Source organism: Tamandua tetradactyla, chromosome X, assembly GCF_023851605.1.
Source record: "Tamandua tetradactyla isolate mTamTet1 chromosome X, mTamTet1.pri, whole genome shotgun sequence".
Taxonomy (NCBI): domain Eukaryota; kingdom Metazoa; phylum Chordata; class Mammalia; order Pilosa; family Myrmecophagidae; genus Tamandua; species Tamandua tetradactyla.
In genome coordinates this window covers 89,919,911-89,942,334 of record NC_135353.1, presented here as the reverse complement: position 1 = coordinate 89,942,334, position 22,424 = coordinate 89,919,911, and the positions used below count along the sequence as shown (strand labels likewise).

The 22,424-nt window shown below is 40.3% G+C and overlaps 1 pseudogene; it reads left to right on the top strand.

Annotated features, from left to right (window-relative positions):
* Nucleotides 1-325: 325 nt before the first annotated feature.
* LOC143671924 (protein FAM3C pseudogene) overlaps nucleotides 326-22,424 on the top strand; it is a 44,648-nt pseudogene continuing 22,549 nt past the window's right edge.

Here is a 22,424-nt window from a genome sequence, read left to right as displayed (position 1 = left end):
TTTGAATGCAGACATGGGCTATTTAGTGGGCTTACCCTGGTATGCCATTATTCCATAAGGATGGGTTTATTTGCATAAGGATATCTTTTGAGATGCCAAGGAGCCATGAATTGGAGGAGGGCCAGCGGTGTGCTGACTTCCTCTGGCCACTTTCAGGGGAGAGGGGCGGCCAGAGGATGTTTGGAGGAAGCAGAGGAGTGAGTGGGAGGCAGCAGTGGTGGGTCCCGTCATCCTCCAAGAGGACTGACTGACCGCTGGGGCTGGTGAGGCAGACGGGAGGCTGGAGTTTTTTAATAAGAAAATTTCATAAACTGAAAAGCCAAACATGAGGGTAGCAGATGCTGTAAAGTTGGTGGCAGCTATGGGAGTGTTTTTACTGACATTTTATGTTATATCTCAAATATTTGAAATAAAAATGGATGCAAGTTTAGGAAATCTGCTTGCAAGGTCTGTGTTGGACATAGCTGCATGTGTTACAAAGCCTCCCAGATGTAAAAGTGGGATATCAAAAGTTTGCCTTGAGAAACATTTTACATTTAAAATGACAAAGTGGAGTAGCCAATGTGGTGGGACCAAAAATTTGTCTAGAGGACAATGTTGTAACGAATGGTGCTAAGAATAATGTTGGAAAAGGGATCAATGTTGCCTTCACAAATGGAAAAACAGAAGAAATACTAGACACTAAATATTTTGACATGAGGGGAGGAGAAGTGGCAACATTTATTGAGTTTCTGGAGTCCAGACAAGATGGTATAATAGTCTTAATAGAAATGTATGATGATGGGGCGACAAGACCATGGCAGGCTGTGAAGCTGAGGGCTCTGATGAAGGGTCTGGATGGACTACACAGGAGAGGCTCACTGGCTGAAGAAACAGTGAAAGAGTCTCTCTTCTCCCTTAAAGACCTTCAGCAGATTGTTTTACCTCATTGTGGGAGATGCACTTAGTTGATCACAGATGTAATCAGCCACAGATGCAATCAACTGACTGATGACTTAAATATACAAGCCTCCCAGTTTAACAATCAGCCATGATATATCCTTGCAGCAATGGTCAGGCCAGTGCTTGCCTGACTAGAAAATTGGGCATAATCATTTGGCCAAGTTGATACTAGAACATAACCATCAAATTCCACCCCTTGTCAACTTGACAGCTATACATATGACCTTGAAATACACTTAATTTCCAAGTAAAACACATTAACAGACGTATGGTTCAAAAAACAATACTCAACTGTCCTGCATACAACTAGAAATGCACTACATCTCTCCAGAATAGGGTGCAAGTCCTTGTATAACATTCACTCTTAAACTTCATATCCTAAGACTTAAATACTATAGCATGAATGTATTAGTTAGGGCTCTCTAGAGAAACAGAATCAACAGGGAACACTTGCAAATATAAAATTTATAAAAGTGTCTCACATGACCGCAGGAACACAGAGTCCAAATCCACAGGGCAGGCTGTGAAGCCAACGACTCCGATGGAGGGTCTGGCTGAACTCCGCAGGAGAGGCTCACCAGCCGAAGCAGGATGGGGCCTGTCTCCTATGAGTCCTCCTTAAAAGTCTACCGGTGATTAGATTTAGCAACACTAATTGTAGAAGACACTCCCCTTTGGCTGATTACAAATGGAATCAGCTGTGGATGCAGCTGATGTGATCGTGACCTAATCTTATGAAATGTCCTCTTTGCAACAGACAGGCCAGTACTTGCCCAATCAGATAAACAATTACCACAACTTGGCCAAGTTGACACATGTCCCTAACCATGACAATGAACAATACAACTTACATCATAAATGATAAGAGGAAAACAAGATTATATGATAAGAGGAAAATAAGATATTTGCTTAAGTACAAATGCAAACATACTCATAACAAAACAGGGAGGAAATATACAACCACAGTCCTTGACTCTGTAACCAGCCATGTGGTCATGATTCATATTTATCACTACATTCTTCTACTATCCATTCCATGTTCACTTTACCCACAGCAAGCACTTCAGCTAGCCATGGTTCTTTGTCAAGTGGGGTGAACCAGACATTCATTCCTGAAGTTTCTAGGCCACTGGTCATTCTGTCTGGATTGGGTTATTGCAGTTTTCCATTCATTTATTCACAGGGAATGGTTGTACTAAGAGACACCCTAGGGGATGTCCTGTATTTCAGAAAAACTCCTTTACCTCCATTGTGTAGTTGCAGTCCTATTTCCTCTTGATAATCAGGACCAATCACCCCAGACAGAACAGAATCCCCTTTCATGTCTGCTGATTCAGTGGCATGAGAAGCCCAAAGCCGCCAGGTGGCAGTCTTAATTTTCAGCTCAAAGGAATCATTGTTGTGTCTCTTGGAAGGAGCACTCCTCCTTTTGGAAGTAAGGCCTGTAGACCAGCAGAGCTTAAAACTTTCAGGAACAGGAAGCAAAAATTTTCCTAGTGGATCACTAAGGGTGATAGTGAGTGATGCCACTCCTATTTCCACTCTTGATTTCTGGACCCATGAATCATGGCTTTGGAAGAAATAACACCATAGAGTGGATGTTGATTCAGAACACACAGAGCCTGCTAGAGAATGTTGTCCCAGTTCTGCAAGGTATTGCCACCTCGTTGTCATGATAATTGGGTCTTCAAAAGGTCCTTCAACCATTCTATCAACCCAGCTGCCTCTGGATGATTGCAAACATGGTAAGACTAGAGAATTCCATGAACATGTGCCCGTTCTTGCACTTCATATCCTGTGAAGTGGGTTCTTTGATCAGAAGCAATGTTGTGCTGAATACCGTGACTGTGGATAAGGCATTCTGTAAGTTGATTATGGTAGTTTTTGCAGAAATATTGCATGCAGGGAATGCAAACCCATATCCAGAGCATGTGTCTATTCCAGGCAGAAAAACCTGCTGTCCTTTCCATGATGGAAGTGGTCCAATATAATCAACCAGCCACGAGGTAGTAGGCTGATAACTTTGGGGATTGTTACATATTAGGAACTGAGTGTGAGTTTCTGCTTTTGGCAGATTGGGCACTCAGCAGTGGCCACAGACAGGTCAGTCATGGTGAGGGCAAGTCCATGTTGCTGTGCCCATGCATAACCTCCATTCCTATCACCATGTCCACTTTGCTCATGAGCCCATTGGGCAATGGTAGGAGTGCATGAGGAAAGAGGATGATGTGTACCCACAGGATAGATCATCTTATCCACTCCATTATTAAAATATTCCTCCGCTGAAGTCATCTTCTGGTGAACATTCACATGGAACACAAATATCTTCAAATTTTTTACCCACTCAGAAAGGTCTATCACATACCTCTGCCCCAGACTTCTTTGTCACCAATTTTCCAATCATGTTTCTTTCAAATCCCTGACCATCCAGCCAAGCCATTTACAACAGGTCATGAGTAAGTACACAAATGTACATATGAGCAGTTCTTCTTCCAAGCAAAATGAATAATTAGGTACATTGCTCACATTTCTGCCCACTGGGATGATTTCCCCTCACCACTGTCCTTTAAGGACATCCTAGAATGGGGCTGTAATACTGCAGCTGCTACTTCATTGTGGTCCCTACATATCAGGCAGAATCATCTATATAGCAGGCCTGAATTTTCTCTTCTTCATTCAATTAACTGTAAGGAACTCCTCAAGAGGCCATAACTTTTGTATGGGAAAGAGAAGGTAATGTAACAGGAGTGGATCCATGAGCATTTGGGCCACCATTTCCTCATGTAACATACTTATGAATTCAGAACCTGCTTGCACCCTATCTCTAATATATCATTTCCATTTTATGATGAATTGCTGCTGTGCACATCCAGATTTATGGCTTGGTGGGTCAGACAACATTCAACTTATGATAGACAACTCAAGTCTCATGGTAACTTGGTGGTCCATGGTTAAGCATTTATTATCTATTAAGGCTCAGCAGCAGGTTAAAAGCTGTTTCTCAAAAGGAAAGTAGTAACCTGCAGTGGATAGTAAGGCTTTGCTGCAAAATTCTAAAAGTTTGCACTGTGAATCTCCCACAGGGGCCTGAAACTTTCAGCACCATTGGATCATATGGCTCAAATGGCAGAGTAGCTTGAATGGCAGCCTGGGCATGTCACAGAGTGTCCTCTTTTTCTGGTCCCCACTCAAAACTAGCAGTTTTTCTGGTCATTCAGGAAATGGGCAGGGATTAGTATACCCAAATGATGAATATGCTGTCTACAAAATCTAAAGTGGGGTTGTGCCCCTTATTTGGCCGAAGCAGGGGACAAATGCAACAGCTTATCCTTCACCTTAGAAGAGTTATCTTGACATGCCCTACTTGACTGGGCACCTAGAAATTTCACTGAGGTGGAAGGGCCCTACATTTTTGTTGGATTCATCTCCCATCACCTGACCTGCAAATGCCTTACCAATAAGTCTAGAGTAGTTGCTGGGTCCAATAAGCATATCATCATTATAATGTACCAGTATGATATCTTGTGGGAGGGAGAAATGATCAAGATCCCCATGGACAAAATTGTGACATAGGGCTGGAGAGTTAATATACCCCTGAGGCAGGACAGTGAATGTATACTTCTGGCCTTAACAGCTTAATGCAAACTGTTTCTGGTAGTCCTTACTGATAGCTATTGAGAAAAAGTATTTGCTAGATTAATAGCAGCATACCAGGTACCAGACAATGTGTTGATATACTCAAGCAATGATACCACATCTGGAACAGCAGCTACAGTTGGAGTCACCATCTTGTTCAGTTTATGATGATCCACTGTCACTTTCCAAGACCCATCTGTTTTCTGCACAGGCCAAAGAGGAGAGTTGAGTGGGGATGTGGTGGGAATCACACCCTTGCATCCTTCAAGTCCTTAAGAATGGCACTAATCTCTAATACCACTCCAGGAGTATGGAATAGAACCAAACAGTCATACTCCCTTACTAAACAGAATATCAGATGTTGCCGCGGTCCAGCCGCAACAGAGGGAATGGGCTTGAAGGTGTGGAGGGTCGTCGGCGCGAGAAGAATACCAAGAGACAGCTTAGAGAATTTTCTTCTGGGAAGAGTTGCTTAGATTTATTTTTGCTTAACTGATTTTATACCCTTATTCTTGGCAAGAAAACAGGTATCACAGGATCATGGTTGTGTTATGGCTTACATTTTAGGTAAAGTTACAGGTTCAGGGAAGCAAAGCCAAAGTACACGCTCTGATTTTCTTAGGAACATTTACACAAGATTTCAATAGCAGCAAGATATTGGCTTAAACCGCAGACATTGTGCTTGCAGTTTTCTGAGTTTAGACTTTCTGTTTCTATTATTCTACAGGTGAGGCTATATGTCAAGACCTATTTTAATCTGGTTAAAGGTTAGCTTGTTTTGATTAAAAGGTTACATTGTTTACTTAGATTTTTTATTGTTTCATAGCAATGGACCGGTGCCGTGGTGGGGGAGATTGGGTAGTGATAGGTATCAGTTTTTCTAATTCTTTTATTTCCTCTTGAAGTTTTTGGACAGGTTCCCTGAACCAGGGGCAGCATGTTAAACTTCATTTTAACTGTGATTTTACTAACTGTTGTAAAAGATCTCGTTTCGTTTTAGGCCCCAAAGGACACCAAGGGGGGCTTGCTCTTCTAAGTTTTTCTATAAATGATAAAGAGTTAAATCTAACGTGCCTACCGTTGGCATTTACAATTCTATGGCTATCTTCATTGTAAACTCCTGTGTATGGTAATGGAGGGTCAGGGAATCTTTTCCCATTGACATTAGCTCCTTTAGGGGGTTCTCACCATTTGTCTCCAATTTTATATTTCGCATTAGGTGGTCCTTGTGTGGTGGGAAATAAATTTCTAGGATGGCTCAATGCAGGGTTTTTTTAATGTAATTGTTTACTCTCTATGGGGTACTTTTCTGTGACTTGTTTTAAAAGCACTTCTGCCTGCTGCATCTGCAGCATGATTTGCTTAATGGGGGTATCCCAACCTAATTTTTCCCAAACAGTCATTAATAAAGTTTTGCAATTTGTACAATTTGTATCATTTTTTCCAATTCTTTTGCTTTCTGATTCGTTTTGATATAATGCTTGGAGCACAACAAGCAACAAGAAACACACAATTAGTGTCATTAATCCCAGTATTTTTCTATTACACCATTTTATGCCTCGTCCTCTTTTGGGGCGTTGAAGGCCTTGCCACCGCCCTTCCTCCCAGGGAACCTTGTCAAACCGGGGAGGAAAAAGAGGACGTGGCAAGATTTCAAAGAGAAAGAGAGAAATTTTGAATGAAGCAAAAGAAAAGGAATCCATCACATACAAGTGAAGCTCAATAAGACTATGTGTAGATTTCTCACATGGAGACAGAGAAGATAGTAGTGTGATATATTTAGGGATACTAAATGAGAAAAACTGCCAACCAAGAATTCTATATCCAACAAAATTGTCCTTCAAAAATGAAGGGGAAATGAAAATATTTTCAGACAGAAGAATCACTGAAATAATTTGTGACCAAGAGACTGGCTCTGCAATAAATACTAAAGGGAGCACTAGAGACAGATAGGGAAAAAAAGGAGAGAGAGGTGTAGAGAAGAGTGTAGAAGTGAAGACTATCAGTAAAGGTAAAAAGAAAAAAAATTAGATATGACATATAAAATCCAAAAGGCAAAGTGGTAGAAGAAAGTACTGTCTGTACAGTAATAACACTAAATGTTAATGGATTAAGCTCCCCAATCAAAAGACATAGACTGGCAAAATGGATTAAAAACCAGGACCCATATATATGCTGGCTACAAGAAATGCATTTCAGACACAAGAATAAACACAGGTTGAAAGTGAAAGGTTGGGAAAAGATATTTCATGAAAACAACAATCAGAAAAGAGCAGTAATAGCTATACTAATATTCAACAAATTAGACTTCCAATGTAAAACAATTAAGAGAGACAAAGAAGGACAGTATGTGTTAACAAAAGGAACAATTCAACAAGAAGACATAACAATCTTAAATATTTATGCACCAAGCCAGAGTGCTCCAAAATACATGAGGCAAACACTGAAAAGAGAAATAGACACATCTACCATAATAGTTGGAGACTTCCTTTCCCCACTATCATCAATGGACAGAACATCTAGATAGAGGATCAATAAAGAAACAGAGAATTTGAATAATACAATAAACAAACTATACTTAACAGACATTTATAGAGCATTACACCCCACAACAGCAGGATACAACTTTTTCTCAAGTGCTCATGGATCATTCTGAAGGATAAACCATATGCTGGGTCACAAAGCAAGTCTCAATAAATTTTAAAAGATTGAAATCATACAAAACACTTTCTCAGATCATAAAGGAATGAGGTTGGAAATCAATAATAGGCAGAGGGAAGAAAAGCCACAAATATATGGAGGCTCAACAACACACTCTTAAACAACCAGTGGGTCAAGGAAAAAATTACAAGAGAAATCAGTAAAATATCTCAAAACAAATGAAAATGAAAACACAACATATCAAAATTTTTGGGATGCAGCAAAGACAGTTCTAAGAGAGAAATATATTGCCCTAAATGCCTATGTCTAAAAAGAAGAAAGACCAAAAATCAAGGAATTAACTGTTCACCTAGAAGAACTAGAGAAAGAACAGCAAACTAACCCAAAGCAAGCAAAAGGAAAGAAATGATGAAGATCAGAGCAGAAAGAAATGAAATTGAGAACATGAAAACAATCAAGAAAATCAAGAACACCAGAAGTTGGTTCCATGAGAACATCAATAAGATTGATGGACCCTTAGCAAGGTTCACAAAAAGAAGAAGAGAGAGGATGCAAATAAATAAAATCAAAAAAGGAAGAGGAGACATAACCACTGACCCCACAGAAATAAAGGAGGTAATGAGAAGATACTATGAACAACTTTATACTAATACACTAGAAAATGTAGACGAACATTGTAGACAACTTCCTAGAAAGGCATGAACAACCAACATTGACTCAAGAAGAAATAGACGACATCAACAAACCAATCACAAATAAAGAAACTGAATATGTCATTAAGAGGGTCTCAAAAAGAAATTTCCAGAACCAGACAGCTTCACATGTGAATTCTACCAAACACTCAAGAAAGAAAGAATCTGGACCAATCCTGTTCAAACTCTTCAAAAAATTTGAAGAGGAGGGAAAACTACCTAACTCATTCTATGAAGCCAACATCACCCTCATACCAAAGATACTAAAATAAAAGAAAATTACAGACTAATCCTCTAATGAATACAGATGCAAAAATCCTCAACAAATTCTTGCAAATTGAATCAGCAGCACATTAAAAGAATTATACACCATGACCAAGTAGGATTCATCCCAGGTATGCAAGGATAGTTCAACGTAAGTAAATCAATTAATGTAATACACCAAATCAACAAATCAAAGCAGAAAAACCACATGATCATCTCAATTGATGCAGAAAAGGCATTTGACAAAATTCAACATCCTTTCTTGTTGAAAATACTTCAATGGATGAGAATAGAAGGGAATTTCCTCAACATGATAAAGGCTATATATGAAAAGCTCACAGGTAATATCATCCTCAATGGGGAAAAATGGAAAACTTTCTCCTTAAGATCAGGAACAAGACAAGGATATCCACTGTCACCATTGTTATTCAACATTGTGTTGGAAGTTCTAGCCAGAGCCATTAGAGAAGAAAAAGAAACGCAAGGCATTAAAATTGGAAAAGAAGAAGTAAAACTATCACTGTTTGCAGATGATTTGATACTATATGTTGAAAACCCCAAAAATTCACTGCAAAACTACTAGAGTTAATAAATGAGTACAGCAAAGTGGCAGGTTGTAAGGTCAACACTCAAAAATCTGTAGTGTTTCCATACACTAGTAACAAGTAATCTGAAGAGGAAATCAAGAAAAAAATTATATTTACATTTGCAACCATAAGAATATAGTATTTAAGGAAACAAAAGACCTCTAGAAGGAAAATAAGAAATTGCTAAAAGAAATCACAGAAGAATTAAATGAATGGAAAGGCATACTGTTTTCATGGATTGTAAGACTAAATATAGTTAAGATTTCAATTATACCTAAATTGATTTATAGATTCAATTCAATACCAATTATAATCCCAAAAGCTTGCTTTGTAGAAACAGAAAAAGCAATAACCAAATTTATCTGGAAGGGCAGGGTGCCCTGAATACCTAAAAATATCCTGAGAAAGAAAAATGAAGTTGGAGGTCTCACATTACTTGACTTTAAGGCATAGTACAAAGCTACAGTGGTCAAAACAGCATGCTACTGGTATGAAGATTGATATACTGACCAATGGAATAAAATAGAGTGTTCAGATATAGACCCTCTCATCCATGGTCAATTGATCTTTGGCAGTCAAGACAACTCACCTGGGATAGAACAGGGGGATAAAGACATGAACAAACACTTCTCAGAAGAGGAAATGCAAATGGCTAAAAGGCACATGAAAGGATGCCCAACTTCCCTGGCTATTTTGGAAATGCAAATCAAAACCACAATGAGATATCATCTTACAAATCCCAGAATGGTCATTATCAATAAAACAGAAACGACAAGTGTTGGAGAGGATATAGAGAAATAGGCATGCTTGCCCACTGTTGGTGGGAATGTCAAATGGTATAACTGCTGTGGAAGGCAGCTTGGTGGTTCCTCAGGAAGCTGAGCACAGAATTGCCATATGATATGGCAATACCATTGCTAGGTATCTATTTAGAGGACATGAGGGCAAGAACACAAACGGACATTTGTGCACCAATGTTTATATCAGCATTATTTACAGTTGCCAAGAGATGGAAACAACCCCTATGTCCATCAACAGACAAATGGCTAAAAGAGCTGTGGTATAAACATACAATGGAATACTATGCAGCTGTAAGACAGAATAAAGTCATGAAGCATGAAAGAGCATGGATGGACTTTGAGGACATTATGCTGAGTGAAATTAGCTAGAAACAAAAGGACAATTACTCTATGGTCTCACTGATATGAACTAACATTAATGAATGAACTTGGAGAATTTCAATTACTCTAAAAACAGAGGCCATGAAGATATAGAAATAGGGGAGATTTTGGGTAACTGGAATTGAGGGGATACAGATTGTGCAACAGGACTGATTGCAAAAATCCAGAAATGGATAGCACAATACTGCCTAATTGTAGCACAATAATGCTAGTACACTGAATGAAACTGAATGTGAGAATTATAGAGGGAGGAGGGTTGGGGGCATAAATGAAATCAGGAGGAAAGATAGATAATAAAGACAGAGATGGTATAATCTAGGAATGCCTAGATTGTACAATGATAGTGAGCAAATGTAGAAATTAAAAAATGTTTTTGCATGAGGAAGAACAAAGGAATGTCAATATTACAGGGTTTCAAAAATAGATGCCCATTCATATTTAAAAACCTTAACTTATGTGTGAGACTAAAGCAAAAAAATGTTAACTTTGTACAACATTTACATTTTGACTAGTGTGTTTCCTAATATAACTTATATGGACAGTTTAATTGAACACCATTAAGTACATGGAACCTTGAATAGTGCACGAGATTTCGTAGGTTTACCAAGAGTGATTCCCTGATAAATCCCAGAGTGATTTGAACAGTGAAGAAAAAAATTTTGCAAATTCCCCTTGGGGGAATGGTGAGAAGGGGAAAATTCAACCTACCCATTTGGAGAATCCCTGATATTCTTGCAAGCAGTGGGGACAACCAAATCAATAGGTCGTGCCCTCAATCTTGGGGCTTATTCATATGAAACTTATCCCTGCAAAGGTTAGACTAAGCCTACTTAAAATTAGGCCTAAGAGTCACCCCCAGAGAACCCCTTTTTTTGCTCAGATGTGGCCTATCTCTCTCTCAGTCAGCACTTCAAGCAAACTCCATGCCCTCACCCTCTCTACATGGGTTATGATTCCCAGGGGTGAAATCCTCCCTGGCAACATGGGAGTGAAATCCTAGAATGAGCTGGGACTCAATCAAGGGATTGAGAAAACCTTCTTGACCAAAAGAGGGAAGAGACAAATGAGTAAAAAATATGGATTAAAAATATAAAATAGGGGGAACAAATGTTAAAATAAATTAAGTAGATTGAAATACTCATGAACAATGAAAGGGACATGTAAAGGGTATAGAAAAATATAGGGGGGACAAAGGTTAAAATCTATTGAGTAGATGGAAATATTAGAGGTCAATGAGAGAGAGTGGTAAGGGGTATGGAATGTGTGAATTTTTTTCTTTTTTCTTTTTATTTATTTTTCTTGAGTGATGCAAATATTCTAAAAAATGATCATGGTGATGAATATGCTACTATGTGATGATATTGTGAGCCATTGATTGTACACCATACAAAGAGTATTTGTATGTTAAGAATGCTCATGCTTGTATGTTGTTTCAGTTTGATAATATAAAATAAATTAATTTAAAACAAAGTTAAGTCTTTTTTTTAAGTTACCTGAAGTCACTATTGGATCCCAATTTTCTATGATCCAAATACGCATATTGCTTTCTGGCAATACTTAAATCCTCATATTTAGAAAGGGAAAACAATATTTAAAAGACTAATACTTAATCATTTTTGATAAGTGATTATAGGTACCATTGGGCTTATATGTCCACAGGATTCTATGGTTTAAAAATTGTCATATGCATTATCCAACCAAGATCCCAAAGTGAGTATTATTCAAAATTGGATATCAGGATGCTGGGGTTGTCAAAGTTAATAATGACAAGAAATCTATGTGTGTTTTGCGTGTATGAGTGTTGTGTGAGTGTGACAATGTCTATCAGTTATGATCAAATTTTAGGAAGCAAAAGAACAGATATGCAACCCTCCCCTCATTTGAGGGATTCTGGGTCTGTAAACTGTCTCAAATCTGGGAATTGATTAAGGGGTCATGCTTCACTGCTTCTGTAATTAAAGTTAGACTTCTGTTCACTTGACCTAGAATTTATGTGTATGCAGCTCAAACAAGAATTTAGTAAGCTGCCCATGTTATTTTACTTCTAGATACCAGATGATCAACTAGTCAATGCCACAAGACTCTGTGAGTCAGAGTATTTTGACTGCTGCTTTCAGTCTACTGTCTATTATGGTGGCCACGCCCCTCTTGTCTATGGTAATTAACTGTCACCACATGACTTCTGCCAACTCGGATCTGATCATCCCCATTATGTTAAAGGATTCCAGCTCAATGACAGCATTTCCCACAGTAATATCTGACCTACAAATAAAGGGCCACTACAGAGCTCTTCAGGGATGATGGGGCTAGCCTCACCAATTTATTTCTCAAGGTTCTGGTAAAAGTGTCCTCTGGACATTCCAGGGGTGTGTGAGCAGGTCTTCCATGATAAATCCACTCTAACTTTCCCGTCTCTCTGAGTCTCTGGATCCCATCATCTGCATGATACTAAGTCTGTTCTTGCATTTCAACCTCAGGTAATATTGGCCACCTATTGATCCATATTTCAGCCAACCATCCAAACTGTTAGTACCTTTTCTACCCCTCAGGTCACAACGTTGAACGCATAACCTCTACTTAGTGGGCCCATGTCAGTAAATTCAACTTGATCCAACTTTATATTCCTCCCACCATTACTCTGCACCCTCATATCCCTTCCCACACACTCCCCCTGATTTCTGTCTATACAGATTGGAAAACTCATGCAGTTCTTTTGGAGTATAGCATTCCTCCTTATGGGTCACACTTTGTCCCTCACCTTTTGGGGTCTGTTGGGACTTTAGACCTTTAGTCTAGAGGTGGTGAGGGTGGGTCATGAAAGGAATAAAAGTGTCTTTCAAGTCAATTACCTCAGGGAATTCCATTGCAGTTTCATCTGGCGAAATAGGATTAGTTGCTCCAGACAGAGAAGTAAGGGCTGTTTCCCCAGGGGAAGTGGTTACAGGGTTAGTAGGCACTGAAGAGTTAATCTCACTAGGTGGAAATTGGATGGCAGACTCCTCTGAGGAGGTTACAGGCTGGGAAATTATTTCCTTAAGGAAGGCTTGAGGTCAGGAAGTTCTTTCCTTTGAACAGTCCATTACAGATCTATCTAGCAAAGTCTCAGCAAATATCAGGGATGCTGTATCCCCATCAAAATCATCATCAAGCTATATGTCACCATCCCACATTTCGGGATCCCATTTTTTTCCAGTCAAAGACCTTACTTTAACAGCAGGCACCCTGCAAGGTTGAGATTTTAGTTGACATTGTAATCTGCTGATCACCCAATGAGGCTTTGTGTCTGGTTTTCAAGGATTTCAAGTCTGCAACCAGAGAAATAAGATTTTCTTTCGCGGCACACATGGAAATATTTGCGTTGTTCATATGGTGTCAAAGTTTCAAATGTGAAGCCTTCAGCTCATCTTTTTCCCTCATCACTGTATCCAGTGAATCTAACAACAACCAGCCAACACCATAACTCTTAATTCCAAAAGATTCTATAAAGGTGCCAAAAACATTATTACCAAGAGGCTTGCCTTGTATAAACATGCAATTAGCAAATCTAATGGTGATATTTTGAGTATCTCTTTTACCAACTCACCCCAGGGACGGTCAGTGCCATCTTGATCATTGGAAATAGAGTCATTAATGCCTCTGACAGTAGTCAGAGTAGAAAGCCAGTTGTAAAAACACATTTTTAAGATTCTGTTCCTCAAGAACCACTCCTGATACCAAGGTGTGTTCATCAGGGCTCTCTAGAGAAACAGCTAACAGGAGAGATCTGTAAATATGAGATTTATGAAGGTGTCTCATGCAACTATGGGAATGGGGGAATCCAAACTCCTTAGGGCAGTTTGTGAAGCTAGCAGCTCCAATGAAAGATGTGGATGAACTCCACATGCAAGGCTCACTGCCTGAAGAAGCAGTGAGAGAGTCTCACTTCCTTGAAAGCCTTTAACTGATTGGATTACCTCATTGTGGGAGACATGCCTCAGTTAATTACAGATGTAACCAGCCACAGATGCAATCAACTGACTCATGATTTAGTGCACCAGTTTTCTGGTTTATCAACCAGCCATGAAATATCCATGCAGCAATGATCAGGTCAGTGCTTGCCTGATCAGGAAACTGGGCAGAATCATTTGACCAAGTTGACACCAGGACCTACACATTACAGATGGCTTGTATAAAAAACTAAAAGCAGTATTTGTCACTTTGCTGTAACCCAAGTTAGAAGATATTTAGGCATTTCTTAAATATTAATGAGCTTTAAGGTATTTTCTTCCTTCAAACTAAATGTAATATGTATCTTACATTTTTAAACAATTATTGTGAGGTTTCCGGATTTTTGGTGCTTATGTGCTAAATCACATTCAGCATGTATATTCTGACATTTAAAATACTTTCCTTGGTTACGTGAATTAAAAGAAAAGCCATTGTACATTTCCAAGCCTTGTGAAATAAATGTTGCATTAAAAACAATCATGAAACCAAAAATAAAGAGGCCATAGTTATAGTATGGCCTTGGGACGACCCAAGGGTAAATACTAACTGGGCTTACTAGTCTTATGGTGACCCCCAAGGAATGAAGAAGATCTCTTCCTAGATAGGGTGGGGCATTCAGGGACAATGATAAATTAATGGGACACTAGAATGTCCTCGAGTCTACAAAGGAGAGGGGTTGTGAATATATTAGTTTTTAGTTTACCATCAAGTTTGATAACTAGGTTACTCTGAGTGAAGGTAGGCCCAGAGTGGCAGTTTATAACAGAGCACCTCCAGTGTTGATTAAGAAGTTAATAATCATAGCTGTCACATTGAGTGTCACCCCGGGCTCCCTTAAGTTGCTCAAATGTGAAGTCAGCAGAGCACAATGAGGCCTCAGCACCCTCAGTCTTCTTCACTTGCCATGAGAAGTCTCAAGGAACTGTCCTGCCTCACCTTCAGGAGAAGTGTAGTTCCTGGGCCCAAATCCCAAGTTAGATCCTGAGGTTGAGGGTTGTTTTGAGGTTTCTGACACCCTCTTTGCCAGTGGCCTTTTGACTCACAATTTAAGTAAGGCTCTTGAAGCTTGGAGCATGATTTCAGGGACCTTGAGAGGACAGCGTGCTGTTAAATATGACTGCAATAAGTTAAGCTTATTCTCTGGTCTTTTGCTTATGCTTCTTTGTCTTCTCCTCTTCCTCAGCCTTGTTTTAATTGTCAACATCAGAAAAGGCAGTTTCTAATAAGTCATCAGTTGGGGGTTATGAGCCCATGGACAGCTTTTGCAGCTTTCTCCAAATGTCAAGGGTGGACTGGCCGATGTAATGGGTGCCTAGCAAAATTTTACCTTCCTAGGAATCTGAGCTTACATTAGAATACTTTTTTGAGTTTCCACTAGCCTACCCTGGCACAAAGTTGGGGTTTTTTTCCTGAGTGATTTATCTTAGCTTACTACAATTAATTGGCTTGGTGGCACATTTTTCATGCCTTGCAACAAACAGATGCTTTTCCTTTAATGGAAATTGAGATATGAGCATAGTAGAAGCTAAAAGTCTTGGTCAGGTCCTTGTCTTGATAGACTACAAATTTTTTTTGCATAAGGAATATTTTATTACTTTCCCTGTCTTTTAAAGACTGGTGGATTGTATTGTAATTGAGAGTTCTATTGGCAGACCATGCTTCCCCATCATTTAGCTTATATTGACTGTTGGCATTTCCAATTTTCTCAGGAAAAGGAAAAAATAAGAGCCTTACTAGCACCAATGTGACCATAGCAGTATCACAAAGTGGACCAGAGCTGGATTATTTCCTCTCTTCTGGGCCAATCACTTGGGAACTGTGGGGACCCAGAAACATTGCTCATTATAAGCAGCCTGCTGAGATGACCTTCATAGGTTCTGGAGGAGCATGATACAGTATAGCTTAGGTGACTAATGATGTAATATACATGTATCTAATCATGTGTCCCATGAATACAGTCAATTTTTGGAAAAATGCCACTTTTGTGTAATTTAGTATATAAGGGACTACTGTTCTATAAGCATCAAAGTGGAGGGAATGATTAAAAATAACCACTCACCAGTGGGTCCTCATGTTTTCTTTCAATTTGCTACCAGACCAGAGTGGCTGTTACTTAAAGTGGGACCCGACATTTGGCACAGTGGGCAAAATATAGTGAGTTGCTCCTCCACCCCAGGGGAAGCCAAACAGGACAGGATGTGGCCCTCCACAAGCTTGTGGCACTCCATAGTGGCTGTTTTGTTGCAGTGGTCTGCTCCAGAGGCTTGGGATCATGCAAATCCCAACCCACAGGAGAGTGCCAAAGCTTTAAATTACTTTAAAGCTGACATCCATTTTCCCAGTGAAGTATAGTGGGGAAAGTGTCTTGTTTTTTCTTGACTATGCTACATCGACAGCATAAGGAAGCTTTAGCAGCACAAGTACAGGACCAGAGACTGAAGCAGAAGCGAGAATTGGAAACCTGAGTCTAAGCCCTGGAAGAGGATGCAGCAGCACTGGGGCCACTTGAAATTGATGAAATCAGGGTGTGCAACACCACCTATGGCAGTTATTCTTTGTCCACAAAGAATCAGTGCAAGAAGAAAAAATCTATGTCACAAAATCAGAAAGCAAGGAAGTCTTTGACCCAAGAGAGAGCCAGAGCCCTGAGTTTATTTTTTGTGAGCTATTTAACAGGTAAAGCAGTCATTTGGAGTTAAGCTATTCATTGAACACCAGGGGAATTCCTGTTTGCCTTGAGGAGCTACCTTTAATTTTAAGAACAAAGCAGGAATTTCCCCATGACTAAGAGAATATGTTCTAAATAAGCAAAGGCAAAGCAGACAGATATGCAAATAGAACAGGTAGACAAAGCAGACAAAAAGCTGTTTTCACTTTAACAAACAGGCAGACAAGTGCAGTGGTTTTCCACTGCTTAAGGACATGCAAAATAGCAAGCTTACAAATACTTTAACCATATTCTCCCCTCAAATTGGGGATGAGTCAGCACTACCCCAGGCAAATGCTCCCCCTTACTCCTTGCCCACATATTGTGAAGCAGCAGATGGAGTGCAACCAACCCTTGGCTCCAGGGGGTGGACCACCAAGTCCCCCAAAGGTCTGTCGACAATGCTATACATGGCATATACTCCAGAGGAACTCTGAGATCTCATGAAACAGGTATGGGAAAACATGGTGAGACACTCCATGTGTGGCTATTGTGTTTATGAGATAATGGGGCTGGCAGCGTGGAACTCTCAGAAAGCAAAATGGCACAGTTAAGGAATGTGGAGGTGCATGAACAGAAGAAGGGAGTGAACCCAATAAAGCAAGGGGTGGAGGTGCCATCCAAATGCAAGGTTCCCCTTGAGCAGAAAGGGTCTGGCAAGGCTGGCGGCCCCATCAAAGTATCTCAGTTGCAAATATGAGTTAATTTAATAGCTGCAGAGGTGAATCCAGAAACAATTGATCAGTAGCCCAATGAAGTATGAGTGACTTTGTGGAAAGAGTTGCCCTTAGAATAGCAATTCACTAAACTAAAGGGAAAGATTAGGCTGAGCCCCACCTCTTGTTCTTATGTGATGCTTTATGCTCAAGCATTAGGGATGACATGAACTTGATTGACTGATGTGCTGGCCATGCCTGGAGGGTGGGGGCACTGGGAGACCAAAAGCCACATGTAAAATTTTCAATATGCTAATACTCCCACAATGTACAGTGTGCCTTAACCCTAGTGGACACAGAGGCAAAAATTATTTTTGTTGTATGGAAACCCAGATCAGTTTGATGGACCTCTGACTCACATTGATGGGTATGGGGAGTGTATGGGTCTGTGTGAGACAAGCCATGGTAGTGCTTGGCATTGGTCACTTGCTACCCTGAGCCTATGCTGTATATATCTCTGCTGTCCCTAAATATATATTAGTCATGGATATTTTGCAAAAACTGACTTTAGGAAACACCCAAAGAGAATGTCAGTTATGGGTATGAGTAATAAAACCTGTGCTTAAAGGTCATCCTCACCTTTCCCCAGTGTGCCTGCCTGAGCCCCAAATAATTGTTAAGGTGAGGCAATATTGGTTGCCTGAATGGACTTGAGAAAGTTGGACAAATGATCCTACAATTGGAAATAGCTGGGATCATGAGCACAGCCCATAGTCCTTACAACTCCCCAGTTTAGCCTGTCCAAAAGCCAGACAACACATGGAGAATGACTGTTAATTATGATGAGCTCAATAAAGTCACTCCTTTCATGGATGCTGCTTTATCATCAATAACTGATATAATGAATCAAATAACTCTTTCCTTGGGACAGTACCACTGTGCAATGGACCTGGCAAATGCATTTTTCTCCATTGACCTGGCTCCAGAGAGCCAGGACCAATTTGCATTCACATGAAAAGAGTGGCAATGGACCTTTTTGGTGCTGCCACAAGCTATATACATAGTCCTACCATTTGCCATGGGTTGGTGGCACAAGACTTGACCACTTGGCAACATAAGACTGCAGTGTCTTTATATCATTATATAGATGATATTATACTAACTTCTGATTCTCTTACAGGTCTAGAGATGCTGTAGATGGCCTGCACAGTGCACTATATACTTGGGAATGAGCAATCCATGAGGCCAAGGTCCCAGGGCCTGGATTGTCTTAAAGTTCTTCGGAATTGTCTGATCAGGTAAGACCAAAGTGATGCCAGAAGCTGTGATAGATAAGGTCCAAGCATATTTGAGACTGACCATGATAAAGCAGCTACAATATTTTGTAGGCCTTTTGGAGTACTGGAGAGTGTTTGTCCCCCATTTGGCTCAAGTCTTGCATCCACTGTATGTCTTAATTTAAAAATGTGCCCCATGGTATTGGGGAGGAGATCAAGAGCAGACATTTGTCATAGCAGAAAAGGCAGTAGTGGGCAGTGCAATGGTGGCTCAGTGGCCGAATTCTTGACTGCCATGCCAGAGACCCAGGTTCAATTTCTAGTGCCTGTCCATGCAAAAAGAGAGAGAGAGAGAGAGAGAGAGAGAGAGAGAGAGAGAGAGAGAGAGAAGGCAGTAGTGCAGGCCCAAGTACTACAGGTGGTGGATAAGGCAGTTCCTTTCCACCTGAACATGACAGTCTATGAATTAGGTTTTGGTTGGGGACTTTGGCAGTATAAATGTAAATGCAAGGTTCCCATAGAATATTAGTCCCAGTTGTGGAAGGGAGCAGAGGTGAAATTCTTCCTTATTGAGCAGAAAGCAACTGTTCTCTATGCTGCCCTGAAAGAAAGTCCATTAAAGGCCTGTAATGAAAGACCAGAAGAAATTACAAGTGATAAGGGCAACTCTCCCTCTGGATGGTAGTGGATTTTTGGTCCAGTTTTGGGCCACAGGTATGGCCAGGATTGGGCCAAGGTCTGGTCAGAATTAGGCCAAAGGCCTGGATACACAGTGGACACAGCATTTCCCATATAGACCACAAGTTGTGGGAATAATTAAAAGTTACAATGGCCTACTAAAAGAGGATTTTCACATTTTAGCTCCAGGAGAGTGGACATCAAGGTGTAGGCTACCCAACTAGCTACTGTTGTTCACTTGCTGAATGAACAGTGTAGACATACTGGGTATTCTCCTTTGGACTTAATGATTAAAGAATGTGCAATGCCTTTGCACATTCAAACAGAAGACAGTGATATGTTACACAAACCTCAAGTGTGGAGATGAGAGCTATTATTGCCTGCTTCCTGTGCTTTACAACCGGGAACTTCAGATAAATGGAGACAGCCATGGAAAATATTGACCAAAACCTCTTCCTGGGGTGGTGTATCTTTTACCCGAGGGAGATGGTGTCACCTGAGGTTTTCAGGTACAAACTTGGATAGTACAGTGGCCAGGTCCTGTATGTGTTTTCCCTACCCAATGATGGGAAAGTGTCCTTGCTATGAGAAGTATATGTCCTACATTTTTGGCCCATACCTCTTATGCCTGTGGAGCTTCATCCTGCTCACTCCAGTATAGTGCAAGGGGACCTAGCTTACCTGGGGCAGAAATCCCTGGTCCACTATTCTCTTAAAGGATGAGCAAGTGGCTTGCACTCTCTCTGAGGGAAGGGATTTGCCTCTAATGGTTTCTAAACCTTTATTACCTCTCCAGCCAGGCTAATTTCCTATGGCTAACTGGTAGAATGGGCACACACCTATGCAAAGGTCCACAATGTCTGTTATTTGTTGGGTGTGTACTGAGCTTCCAGCAGATACAGCTGATGGGCTCCTATGGTAGAGGGCACCAGCCACTTAACAGAACTTGACATGGCTAGAATGAGATAATTGCAGTTCTCCAGCTGCAGATGAAGTACGGCAAGCAGTTGATGCTTTACTCATCCAGGACATGGACAACCCCCTCCCCCTTTTGGATATGCCATAAAGAATGTTTGGGCATGGCTTATGGCTGAACAAGTGGATTTAAGAGAAAAAGCACCATGGTGTATTGAACAACATCAGGGGGACACTCAGCATGTAGCAGGGTGACCTCCCAAGTCTTTTTGTAATAAGACCATAATATCTACTGTTCCCAAAAGGTGCTGGGATGGCCACCCATATGTAGGGACCAAGCCAACTGATCAGCTCCTTAAGAGCTATATATGAGTTTGTGGATGATATGGATGGTTCTGCTTACCTGCTATTTGGACAAGGTGGTGCACATGAGGATGATCCTATATAAAAGGGCAGATTCTCACCTCCCTCCCAGAAGCACCCCATAACTGGGGTATGGTATATTACCATTGGCACTATGGAAAATGAGCTGCCAGGTGGTTTTATCTTCTGGCCATATTTCTTCCAGGAGCTGGAGCCATTAAAGTAGAATAAGAAATTGAAGTTTTAGCTAAGCACACTGTCCATGCTCTTAATCAAACAAAACAGGCTTTAACTTTAATGATGGATGAAACTACCCAGATGAGAGGGGTTGTGTGTTAGTTAGATTCAGCTGTCAACTTGGCTAGGTGAATGTGCCTAGTTCTATTGCTGTGGACATGAGTCAGTGGCATGTGAATCTCATCTGTTCCTGATTGAGCTGCAGTTTGCTAACAGGTGTGCCTGCTGCAATGAATGATGTTTGATTTAATTGGCTGTTGCATAAATGAGAGAGCTCAATGTAACACAGCCCAAGCAGCTCAGTATATCTCATCTCAGCACTCACAGCTCAGCCCAGGCCTTTGGAGATGCAGAAAGAAATCACCTTGGGGAAAGTTGTTGGAACCTAGAGGCCTGGAGAGAAAGCCAGCAGAGATCACCCTGTGCTTTCCCATGTAAGTAAAAGCCTCAGTTGAAAGCTGCCTTTCCTCTGAAGAACTATATGTTAACTAAATAAATCCCTTTTATTGAAAGCCAATCTGTCCCTAGTGTGTTGTGTTCTGGCAGTTAGCAAACTAGAACAGGTTGTTTTGTAAAACAGAATGGCTTTACATCTCTTGATAGCTGTGAAACTGGGAACTTGTGAAATGTTGCATTTAAAATGTTGTGGGTATGTGCCTTATAATCAAGATTATGTTGAAGGTGCCTTGCCTGAAATGAATGAGGAAGTGCAAGCCATTCATTTCCTCTCACAGGATCCTTTATGGTCCTGGTGGAACTCCATGATGGAGAATTGGCATTGGGTAATAGTAACGTTAGCATGCATGCCTATATTTTTATTTATTTATTTTTTGATTCTTCCAGAAAACTGTTTTTTTATTAATTAACGGAAAAAAAGAAATTAACCCAACATTTAGAAATCATACCATTCTACATATGCAATCAGTAATTCTTAACATCATCACATAGATGCATGATCATCGTTTCTTAGTACATTTGCCTCAGTTTAGAAGAATTAGCAACACAACCGAAAAAGATATAGAATGTTAATATACAGAAAAAAATAAAAGTAATAGTAGTAAAAACAAAACAAAAACCTATAGCTCGGATGCAGCTTCATTCAGTGTTTTAACATGATTATTTTACAATTAGGTATTATTGTGCTGTCCATTTTTGAGTTTTTGTATCTAGTCCTGTTGCACAGTCTGTATCCCTTCAGCTCCAATTACCCATTATCTTACCCTGTTTCTAACTCCTGCTGGACTCTGTTACCAATGACATATTCCAAGTTTATTCTCGAATGTCAATTCACATCATTGGGACCATACAGTATTTGTCCTTTAGTTTTTGGCTGGACTCACTCAGCATAATGTTCTCTAGGTCCATCCATGTTATTACATGCTTCATAAGTTTATCCTGTCTTAAAGCTGCATAATACTCCATCGTATGTATATACCACAGTTTGTTTAGCCACTCGTCTGTTGATGGACATTTTGGCTGTTTCCATATCTTTGCAATTGTAAATAACACTGCTATAAACATTGGTGTGCAAATGTCCGTTTGAGTTTTTGTCCTTAATTCCTTTGAGTAGATTCCCAGCAATGGTATTGCTGGGTCGTATGGCAATTCTATATTCAGCTTTTGGGGAACCGCCAAACTGCC